The sequence below is a fragment of the Delphinapterus leucas genome, chromosome 8, assembly GCF_059928025.1.
Source record: "Delphinapterus leucas isolate spDelLeu-1000000601 "Yukka" chromosome 8, BTC_Dleu_Yukka2, whole genome shotgun sequence".
NCBI classification, from domain to species: Eukaryota; Metazoa; Chordata; class Mammalia; order Artiodactyla; family Monodontidae; genus Delphinapterus; species Delphinapterus leucas.
This window is the reverse complement of record NC_143136.1, coordinates 35,020,800-35,033,033: the sequence shown is the minus strand read 5'-3', so window position 1 is coordinate 35,033,033 and position 12,234 is coordinate 35,020,800. Positions and strand designations below refer to the sequence as shown.

Below are 12,234 nucleotides of genomic sequence, written 5' to 3'. Positions count from 1 at the left end.
GACTCATGGTGTTTATCGTCGCCTCTACTCCTCTTACCCCAGCCACGGTGTTTGGGGCGCTCCTGGGACTCCCGCCACCCCCAGGCAGAAATGACCCAGCAAAGACCATTCTTTTGAGCAGTGGTCTTAATCCCTGGTGCAATTACTATCACCTGGCGAGATTTTTGAATGCTGATACTTATCTCCCCTTCAGACCAGTTAGATCAAAATCCCTGGTGGTGGGATTTTGTCAGTCAGGCTTTTTTGTTTGTTTTCCTTCATGCATTGCTTTATGAGGAGCTACTTATCAGTCTTGCAAACTCTGAGCACAAGACTCTCGAGATGCCACCCAATCCAAATATCTATTGATAACAATCCATGGAGGGGCTCTTTTCTTCCCCAGAAGTATATCAAGAATTAATTATGCATCCCTGAATCTTTAGAAATCATTTAAAATTTTATGTAACTTAGATGTAAATATAGAGAATAAGATGATAGAAATCACATGCAGTGGTGCTTTGATATTTTCAGTTCATCCCTCATCCAAGAATTGGTGAGTCTTCAGACACAGCTAAAGACCATCCTTGGTCTTTCTCTGCTTCCATTTTACAATATGTTTATGTTTCTAGTATCTTTCTTACCCCACACAGCTCTGTGGATGTCTGATTCAGGACCCTTCTTGCCCTACACGAATTATTCTCAGTTCCTAGACACCTAGTCTTCTTATCATCGTGTTTCCACAGAGGCTGCTCCCACCACCACTCACTGCAAAGAATGCCTCCTGCTCCTCCCCTGGCCTCTCGTGCAGGGGCTCACCTACTCTACTTTCTACCTGTCTATTCCTAGTGGGGCCCAGCATTCTGTGCTGGTGGGCTGTATTCTGCCCAGTGAGGCAGCAGAAATTATTTCCTGATTGATGTCTGAGTCAAACACGGATCCTGTACTGAGCAGACACACAGCCATACAAAGAAAGAGAGACACCTTTCTTTAACTTGCTCCCACCTGCAGCTGCAGAGTTACCATCACCACTCCTCACCTGCCTCAGTGGGACCATCACCAGCCTCAGACCCAAGGTTATCTTCGTGGCACACGGGCTGCCTTGCCCGCCTGACTCAGGATCATTTTTAAAAGGCATTATAGGCATATGTTCAATTTTTAGTAGTCCAACCAAAATTAGGCAGACTGTGATCTTAAGAGCTTCATAAAGGAGGTGGTATTAAGTGACTTAGTGAAAAAAGAAAAGGGTGGGGTTCAGTATACTGAAGAAAACCCACTAGGTTTCTGTTATGGGTGCCACAAGCAAAGTGATGTTTTCTTGGGAGGTGGCTTCTGCCACTTTTATGGGGTGGATTTAAAATAGAAATGGTTAGAGAAGACTCTGGAATTTGAACAGCTGCAGTAGTTTGGATGTGAGAGAATTAAGCCTCAGACAAAAGTCTGGCTGTTGAAAGAGGAGAATGGAATCCTAGAAATATTATGAGAGAAGAAATAAATGGCAAGGTTTGAACATGGATTGGTATTTGGATGGAGAATATGAGAAATTAAGGCTTGAAACAAAACTCTGCAGAACAGTGAATCATTAACACCATTAATTATATAAAGAATCTTGTCAAAGTTAATAATAAAGGAATCAAAAAATATCTCAAACTAGAGGGTATGGAGAAAAGGGAACCCTCCTACACTGTTGGTGGGAATGTAAATTGGTACAGCCACTATGGAAACCAGTATGGAGGTTCCTTAAAAAACTAAAAATAGAGCTACCATATGATCCAGCAATCCCAATCCTGGACATATATCCGGAAAAGATGAAAACTCTAATCGAAAAGATACATGCACCCTAATGTTCATAACAGCACTGTTTACAACAGCCAAGACATGGAACCCAAATGTCCATCAACAGAGGAACGGATAAAAAGGATGTGGTGTATATATATATATATATACATATATATATGTATATATATATATATATATATAATGAAATACTATTCAGCCACAAAAAAGAATGAAATAATGCCATTCCCAGCAACATGGATGGACTTGGAGGGTATCATACTAAGTGAAGTAAGTCAGACAGAGAAAGACAAATATCATTCGATATCACTCATATGTGGAATCTAAAGATATTATACAAAGGAACTTGTAAATTTACAAAACAGAAATAGACTCAGACACAGAAACCAAACTTACGGTTACCAAAGGGGAAATGTGGGGGGAGGGAATAATTAGGGATTTGGGGTTAACAGATACATGCTACTATCCTTAACATAGATAAACAACAAGGTCCTACTGTACAGCACAGGGAACTGCATTCAATATCCTGTGATAAACCATATGGAAAAGAATATGAAAAAGAATGTACACATGTAACTGAATCACCTTGCTGTATACCTGAAACACTGGAAATCAACTATACTTCAGTTTTAAAAAAAAGAAAGCACTGAAAAAAAATCTCAAACTACTCAGAGGAAATCCAATGAATTGCTTTTGATAACCAATCTTAAAAACTGAGAGTTATGTACAAAAACCACAAAAAGTGGTCCATTGTGACTCCTAAGAAAGATCAACAGAAAAGGAACTTCTTAAACATAAAGATAGCTTCCCAGCTGCCTCATTTATTAAGAAGAAGCAAGAAATTTACAGCTTCCTACTCTTTCCTGGGTATTATTCTACTCTTTGTCTCCTAACTCATATAGTCGAGAAGATGACAATGGTTTCTGGAATACTCCATAAACATGAACTCACAGTCTCAAATCATTTAAAGTTGTGATTCTATTTTTTTCCTCTCCATTTTATTCCAATCCATTTTATTCTAAAGGTAGGCATGACATAATAATAAATGGAGGATGCCACCTACTACTTGGGAAATATAAGGTGTGGAAAGTCATTACATGCAATAAAAATTCAGTGATTGACTAGCTTGCGGTTTCAAATATCTACAGAACCCTGTGTTCACCCACAGGCTCCGCTGACAATGTGATTTCTGCATCTTCTTATCAAGCCCCACTACTGCACTCTGTGACAGCTGAGTCACTGCACATAAAAGAAAAGGGAACATTAATGCAGGGAATGAGAGAAAGGCTAAAAGCAGGATGAACGTATGAATAGAAGCCATAGCATTTGCAGGTCTCCTTGTTTGGGGGGACCTTGGGAATACAGACAGATTAGGATTTGGGGTGACACTGCGCCAAGCCTGATTCATCCCCATGCATTTATAACCTGGTTATACAAATGCTCCTGTTCACTGAAGGATATTCTTCTGGCACCATCAACACTGTGGAATATAGCCTTGAGTCTCTAAAGAAGCAGAAAATACCACTAAGAATCTAAAACAACCATCACAAAGCCCAAGCACTATACCCCAGGAGATTTCAGCCTGTGGGAGAGGCTCTTTGGTTCTTACTCTGAGCTTTATCAAGACTAATTTACAAGCATGGGTGATTTCCCACTCCACGGTGCATTAGAAGTAAATCCCTGCTCAGACATCACCTTCTCTAGGAAATCTCCCCGTGTGAGCCTAGATTCCCTCCACAGTTCATTCAGCACCATAATTGGTGAGCACTTCCCACATGCCAGGTGCTCTCTTTCCCAGTACCCTGAACATCTCATTCTGAATCAAGTGGCTTGTCACAAGCTGGTCTGCCTGCCAGACCACTGGCTTCTTGTGGGGGGAAGTTTCCTGCCTCTGCATTTCTATTCTCCTAGTATCTAGCACATAAAATACACATACAAGATGCTCAACAAGTATGTGCTGAAGTGCAGTGTGTGACAGCACACCATAAAGGAGTCAGGGGTCAGGCAGGTAGAGGGTCATATACGGCTGCTTCCCTTGGAGGGATCATTCATTCAACAGATAGATAAATAGTTCAGGGTTCTTCAATACAGCCCACCAGAGAGTATCAAGTAAGTCAACCAGAACAGTGATTGAGAGCTACAACATTAAAATAATGGAAGAAACTCAGAACGTTTAGTCTGAAGAAGGAAAGAACTGAGGTGTGAGCGTGGGCTGCTGTCAGGAGACGGGAAGCAGCCGAGGGAGGAAGGGCTGTACCTGTGGACGCCGCCGAAAGCCAAACAAAACACAGCGACTGGTCAGCCAGGATAGAATCCCCAGGGCTCCCGTCTCACCCTGCTCCCTCCCTGCAGTCTCTAAGCTGGGGCTCCCTGGACGTTGGACTTCCTCTCTCCCCTGATCGCCTTCTGGCATCGATGGTTGCACATCAGAGCTCCCCGACATTGACGCTCGGCCACCCCATCTTCAGCTCTACTCTAGTGACTGCATGTCCTTTCGATGGATGTCCCAGGTTTCCCCCAAACGACTTCCACAGAGCTCACTCATCGTTTCCTCTCTTCCCTCCCACCGCCCTCACCCCAAGGCTTGTAGGTGTCACGGCATGACACCCTTGGCATCTGGAAGGAGGGAGGGCAGAGGTTTGAGCCTGTCCCAGGCACATCCCTCCTCTGCTTATACCAAGGGAAACACTTACGTGGGCACTTCTCAGCAGCTCCTCTCCTGCCCGGGGCCTGGGCCTCATTCTTGACCCTCATCCAAGCCCAACTGCCTCTGCAGCTTTGTCTCGTGTTCCAGAACCGCACTGAGTCCCTCCCACGGCCCCTTTGACTCACTGTCTAATCCCTTGGCAATAGGTATGAAGGTATCACTGGCCTATTGGGCTTTTTCCTGTGTTCCCCCGATGTTTCTGACTATTCTAGAAGCTTCAGAACTCATCTTTTCTCTACCTGCTCATCTCCTTGAGGGAGGCCCCACCTTTTACCTTTGCTTCCTAATGAGCCCTCAAATAGAAACCCACAGCCCACTCCATTTATAGATGGAATCTTCATGACCCACCCCCCCCATGATTTTGTGATGCACATATTTTTTAATTCTCACAATACATGTATTCTAATTTAAATAACAAATATATGCTATAACACCTTGGAGGAGGAGGTGCTGTCCTGAGATCCAGAAAACAATGGTTTGTCCCAGCTCCACAAAAGGTTGGGAATGCTGCACCATCCAGCAGAGCTGTTCTTTCCATTCTTTTATTTACCTGGGGTCAGACTCACTGATTCAGGAGATATTTATACAAGAGGGCACCCCCCCCCCAAAAAAAAAGTGTTCCTTATTTGGGACTTCTTAAATAAATTACACTGCATCTATATGATGGACTGCTAGGCAGCTATTAAAATAACTGAGGTAGAGCTTTATATGCTATGGGAAAATATCCAAGAATGATGTTTACATTATACCTTTTGTAAAAATCATCTCACAAAATTATGGCATATTCATAAAAATAAATTCTAGAAGGAATTTCAAGGAAATGATGACAGTGGTTACCTTTAGGAAAAGAGACAGGGCTGATAAGTGGGCAGGGGAGACTTCATTCTTCATCTTGTACTGTCCTGTATTGTTTGATTTTTCTAACTGGGTACATGTACATGTTCATAATCCCTTCTATGAAGCCCTTTAGGCCAGACGTATTTTGGGATCCTAATTTTCCTGATTTAAAAGATCATATGATCTGTCTACCAGATACTATGTAAAATCTTCAGCAGAGTCTGGGGCAACATACCCTATTCAAGCTTGTACTTCCTCAGTGAAGTGTATGATTATTCACACTGAGATTTTTTAAAAGACTATGAATCTCATCATTGGATAAGATCAAGTCAGGTTTCTCCACCACGTTGGCTTTCAGGGCTTTTTGGAATTCATAATTGCAGATAAGGGACTGAGGACTTATATTAGCGCTATTCAATTTTTCTTATGATAACAGGGTGTGAGCAATGAGATAATGGATGATTTTTTTTCTTTATACTTTGCTATATTCTATTCCTTACTTTTCTCTGCATGCTTTTTACTCCCCAGAAGAAGTTGACAGTAATAGGCTCAGAGGAACAGGAACACACACTCACTAGGACAGAGTGGCGATCCCTAAATGACAACTGCGGGCAAAAGGAGCCAGTAAGCCAACAAAGGACAAGGAGCTCTAAATTCCGCTGGGTGTTAACAATTTGGGTCAATTTGTTATTGCTTCGCAGGGCAGAAGAAGCAGGGTGAGAGCATTCCCCATTGAATTCAACCTCACGATAGGAAAGAGGGAGATAGGAGAACAGTGCCCAGCAGGCATTCGAACTGTAACTATTCGTGCAGCTGAAAATGGCAAGAGGACCGAGAGAAAGCTCAGGACTAAATTCTAACAATAAAGTGTACATGTAGGCTTTTCTTTACTTCACAGTTTTCATGGAGTGGCACCTTTGCTATTCACAGGTGGCACACACCTTTGGATGAACCCATTGATCCTGTACGTACTTGAATGAAACTGTCTTTATTTTAGGGACTTTTGGTAGTTCATTTGTGACTGCCTCACTGTCAAAGATTCGCGTACAGATGGCAGGAAGCACAGATTTCTAATTTTATTTCCAGGCTGCTGTTTGATTCATGTCTACACAGATGGGGCTGTAATGGTAGTTCATGATGTAGTTGGATCGGGACAAGGTATTAACACCAAAATGATACGTGTGAGGTTGTTTCAGTTTCGCCATCAGCCAAGATTAGACTTTATAAAATATTCCCAGACACTATTATATCACCTGTGGGCTTTCTAATGCAATGACCACAATTGCCCACAGGTGTCCCTAGGCGCTCATTCTGGATTACCTGTCAATGAGGCAGCTGGGATTTGGGAAGGGGGCTTCACCTCCCCTCTCTACTGAGAGGGGTTTCACCAAAACTCAGCTCCCCAAGGACCACTGGCTCCTTCCCTCCTGTAGAGAATCTGTAATTGCTCAAGGGCTCCTAAGCCAAGATGCTGGGCTACCAGCATTCCCAGACAACTCTTGTACATAATTAGCACCCCAAATTCAGACTTCCTGGTACCAGACAACCTGTTCATTGCCTCATCAATGAGCCCACTTTCTCATGCTCATCCCATCAAAGGGGGACCCACAGTAGAGTCAGGGCCCTTCCTCTAGAATATGGACCCATGCTGCATGTACAGTGGGCCTCTCCATGGGTCATGAAAAGATGGGGAATCTGTGCTTTCTCTTTGCAAGAACCCCCTTTCCTCAATAAAGACTTTTTTAAGCCCATGTCATGTGGCATTGTGGGATCTGTTTTGACCTCTGACACTTGACAGGTTTGGGGTATAGTGAAGCACTTCCTATTTAAAAGTTTTTAAACTCTTAAAAATATTTGGTTGTTATGTATCCACCTAAACCATAGATTATGAATCTCCTTATCACTTTTCAAAAGAGATAAAAGACTTTTCTATAGGTTTAAATTAGTGTCCCAGAGCACATTCTGTCCACTTGTTTTCCTGTGCAGGTAGCCAGCCATGAATTAAAGATACTGATGTCTTGTATACATCTTGGCGAGATAAATACCATGACTGTGCCCAACCTTGGTCTCCACTAGTGCAGATGTCAATGGAAAAGCTGTGTGGGTGATGATTTTACTGACACCAAACCTCCTCTTAAATCTCAAACCCTTTTTCCAGAGAAGCCCTCTGCTCTAGAGTCCAGAAAATTTCTCATGATGCCGTCCTTCCTCATGAGCACCGGACAGAAGAGGGTAAAACACCATGTCATAGCGTTTCTCTGGACCACCTGAAATAGTGGGCACTGGATTATTGTTTAGCAGCGTAAGTTCTACTTTTCCTTAATACATTTTAAGAACACCACCCCAAGACCCTAACTTCACAAAGGCAGGACACACTGCCTTTCTTCCTGAAGCATTATTTGAAGTATAGAATGTAATATGATCCATTCATTCCCAGCCTGGCCATGGGAAACTACAGAAGAAGGGGGCTCAAGAGGAACTCTCAGGTGGAGGTAATTGGATCTTGAGCCAGGAGGTTACCTCTTTGAAAGGCTTGAAAAGTAAATTGGTACCACTCCTGTACCCTCGTCATTTCACTCTCTATGTCCAAGCAGAGCACAGTTATAACAAGCCCCTACACAAAATACCTCCTTACTTGAGAACGATGACCACCCCAGACAGCCCTCTCAGGGGTTCGGAGAGCCAAAGGTCATGGTAGCTAAAAAAGGACAAGTGCAACGTTCCACTTTGAAAGGGTGTGGGCAGAGATCTCCCTGGTTTGGTCTGCCGAACTTGAGTACCAAGGCCAAGAGTAACCTACTCAATACTGGTAACTCTGTAACCATTCGGGTTACAAGAATGTCTTCTTTAATAAGTGTCACTTAGATGACATCAAGCACTGTAGTTACCTAATCTTATTTAGTACCTAAAACCACCCTTCAAAGTAGGTATTAGGGTGACCATATCATTCAAACCAAGATACTCTGGAGAGCAAAGGAAGTCGTCAATATTAACGTAAAGATAAGAAGTGTGACCAAGGGACTGTCCTGGGCAGACCAGGTGTGTGGTCACCTACTGTTAGTATCTCCAGCTCACAGATGAGACCCCTGAGGCATGGAGAGTGTATGTCTGCTGAGGAGAAGCAGAGCTATTCAAGCCGAGGGATGTCTGACTCCAAAACCCACGTCTCTTCACACCACGCGGCCTTGCTCTTAACCTGATCTGGGAATAGTTCTGGTGCTCGCTGCTCTGGGCAGTGGTATCCGTAGCCTTGCTAAGTATTCAGCAAATCTTAAATGGAACCTTAACAGATCAAGCAAATAAGAACAGAGCTGTTTTGGTAGAACTGGGCAAATGGGGCTCACATTGTCTGGCTTCCCTCCAGCCTCCTCCTTTACCTCCTGGGTGACCCTCTAAGCCCCACCGTTTCTACAAGGAACACCAGGGCCTGGCCGTCACCTAGATGTGGGGTCAAACCACATGCAAGCTATTTGAGGAAGGACAGGGAATATAATGGTCGGTGCCACATGAGAACCTCTGCTGCATTTAGAAGTCCTGACCATTTAATTCTCTATCACTCTGCTTTTTCCACCTGCAGCAGTCCTGCCAGACCCTCACACAACACCGTGAGCCCATTAGTAGCCAGAATCCTAATGACACCCGGAAGGGGCAGGTGAGCTCCAGGTGTGGCTGAAACCTGCAGAGCTCTGGTGGGCTATGTGGTAGAAGCGCTTGTCTCATGTTCTACTGCATCCCTCAGGGCTTCCTTCTCCTCCCCTGCCCAGTGCTGTCCCATCTTCAGGAGCAGACAGATCACCTGGGCATCTTGTTAAAATGCAGATTCTGATTCAACAGGTCTTGGGTGGCGCCTTAGAGGCTGCATTTCTCTCAAGCTCCCAGGTAATGCCTATGCTGTTGGACTACACTTTAAGTAGCAAGAGCTTAGGCGACAGATACAGATCAGCAACACAGATTTTACAGAAGTATCTGGTTCATATGGATATGTTTTCACATCTGGAGAAGCAGTTCAGAGCTGTTAAATGCTGTTCTTGTTTAAATGCAACTTAGTGTGTGTCTGGTTATTAGCAAAAGAAAGTAGACCTTACACCATCCCGTTCACTTCTGGGAATTTACAGAGAAAAAGCAATACATTTATAGGAAGTTCTTGCGTGAGAAGCTGTTAAGTTTGATCATGTTTTGAAAAACATCTTTGACTAATTTACAAATATGTGCTACTCGCCACATGCACATTTTAAACTTTCATGGGAAAACTGGATAGGTATCCCCTGGGTGGCAGTCCTTGCTCTTCTGCCAGGAATAAAACATTCATATGACAACATGACCCAGATTTTAAAACTGAGGGAGCAGAGGTTCTGCAAAGCCACATGAGTGCTTAATTAGTGCTGTTTGAAAGTCACTTTGATGTTTCACGGGAAACCCTCAGGGAGCAGTGATGGATGGGACACACTGGCAGCAACATAAGTGATCTACCAAAATTACCTCTTTTTCACTTTGTTCCTTTGAACTGAAAAATATACTATGCATATTCTAACCATAGCCCATAGCTGTAGCTCCACCCTAGGCCCAGGAATGGGGACAGGAAGATCTTGCTTGGGGTCCCTGCATTTAAACTTCCACCACAGACTTTTACCTTCATCACTTTTACAATTGTTCTTCAAACAGATTCACCAAAACAGTGACTTTGTCTCCTCACCATGCTCGCTGTTCACTCAGCAAATTAATATTCCCAATAAGAAGTATGACTGCAAGAAAATGGGCATTTTCCCATGTTTTGCTCCTTTTGTCCAGTTTTATATTTTTCCTCTGAAAACATTTCTCTTTTGCAGGTTAACGAAGCCTTTACTCAAAAGCATTAGTCTTTCTACCACTTGGATATTTTAGGTAACGGGTATTTAATACTGTCCTAAAATTATTCTGTATTAGAAGAGAAAAGAAGCTTTGAAAAGTCATGCTTCATTGTTCACATTTTTAATATTGTTTATTATTATTTATTTTATTTTACTTTCATTGAAAGGAATGCTTCTTTCATTAGGGAGAGGAATGTATTATCATGCTGGGGTGGTGGAAATTTTTGAGATAAGTCCCATAATTTCCTACATGTAATGTCTCGTTACACCTAAAACAACCACAGGTTTACAAGCTAGTTGTTGATGGTCCCGTGCATAATGTCAACAGCTTAGGATAGAGGGATTTTTGCAAAGCTTTTTAGTGCTGTCTCACATGGATTTAGCGCTTATGCCTTTCGGTCTCAATAATTAATAGGATGCAACATTTGTTGCTTCCTAGTATATCTTGCCCTCCAGAAATATTGCCTTACATTCTGCCTCCTGAGGGTCTCTTGTCAAATGGAGGCTTGATTATAGTAGCTGTGAGTCAAACCATAGATGACCAAAAGAGCCCCATACAAATAAAGTTGAACAATGTACCACATCAGACAAAGGAGTCTGTCCAAGCAGGCAACAAGGAGATCCCACTGGAAGCAACAAAAACTAACCCTGCTCTTACCAGATAAGCATATATGGGCACATCTTTCGGGCTTATTGGGAGGGTGGTATGATTTCCTGGTGATGGCCATAAAGTCACAATCCACACCCGGAAGTAGGTTGGGATCCACCCAGAGTGGGGTGCAGGCTCAGGGCGGGGCAGGAGCCTTGTTCCTAGATCTGTCAAGGCCAAGTGAGATGACCTGCCTACTTTTATACTGGAGTCATAGAAACACGGACAAATCTGGAAAGAGCATGGAGTCAGCCCTCTGAAAGTCTAATTGTGCCAGAAAGCAAGGGAGTGCTTGAAGAATGATGAGAACAGGTCAAAAGAACACAGGAAGTGTTGAAGGGGTTTTCCCACTGGCCAAGGCTGGTCATGAATTTTTGTTCTTTGTTTCTAGGATCTCTTTTCCTACAGTGTGATCATTTTTGTTACTCTTTTTAAGGCACTAACTTGCTATATTTCTCTAAACTTAAGACCTCTACAAGGAGTCCCAAGATACCATGAGTAGGAGATTGCTTGCTGACCTTTGCTTTTTACAGTCCTCTAAAGACCTCATAACATTCTGTGTATTTCTTAAATTCACTCTACTGTTGGCCTCTGACCTGTTTTGCTTTCTCTCTCAAAGTAAACTTAGATGTGAAGCCAAAACATCACCAGAAAACCCTCCCTGCTTTTTTTGCTCTTCTATAGTTGCGGAACAAGAATCGTAACAACTGTAAAAGGAACAGACTACTCAGATTCTCTGTGACCATCACAGTCTCCTCCCTGGAGGTGGGTCTACACAGGAAGCCAAATCAGAACCAGAAGTTTCCCCAACATGCACAGAATCAGAAGGGAGGTTGATGATCCGGCTCTTCAATGCAATCATACAAAGCCAGGCTCACACATCACCTCACTGGCAATCAAACCAGGAAATGCCAAACCTGGCCGAGGTTCCCTGCCGACTGCCAGTATTTGGCTGTTTTTTTCTTTTCCCCAAGCTTGCAAGGCTTCTCAAACTCCTCTTCTGATTAATGTGTGAACATGGGCATTTCCTGACAGGTATTCTGAAAAATACTGCACAACTTTTTAAATGTATATGTCAAAAACAACCTGTCTACAAGAAGAATGGTAAAAAGGAGTTGTCATACTCAGAAAATATTATAATCTGCACTGTTCATATATACAATACTAACATTTATTATGTTATAATATATGTTATAAACTTATAACTATAAACTAAAGCCATGAAATACAACAAATGGAAGAATTTGTTACCAAGGGATGAGTAGAGCAAACTGAAATGACTTTAAGGTAAATATGTTTAAATTCCATTCCTCAAAGAAATATATTTTTCTAAATGGGAGGATATGAAAAAGTTGGTGACTATGAATCAAGCATAAGTTCATATGAAAAGAATTAGTAAAATATCCTGATGATGAAAAATA

At 42.6% G+C, this 12,234-nt stretch overlaps 1 long non-coding RNA gene across 8 annotated transcripts in view; it reads right to left on the bottom strand.

The window, feature by feature from the left end:
• The window catches only part of LOC115802101 (uncharacterized), a 94,083-nt gene that overhangs the window by 48,102 nt on the left and 33,747 nt on the right, over positions 1-12,234 (bottom strand). For 6 of the 8 annotated variants that reach the window (XR_016394049.1, XR_016394055.1, XR_016394051.1 and 3 more), the window contains exon 2: positions 1-12,234. This exon is cut by the window's left edge; it is cut by the window's right edge. The exons of 1 other annotated variant lie outside the window; for it this stretch is intronic. This is a non-coding gene — a long non-coding RNA (uncharacterized LOC115802101). One more of the 8 variants, XR_016394054.1, reaches the window with a different exon arrangement.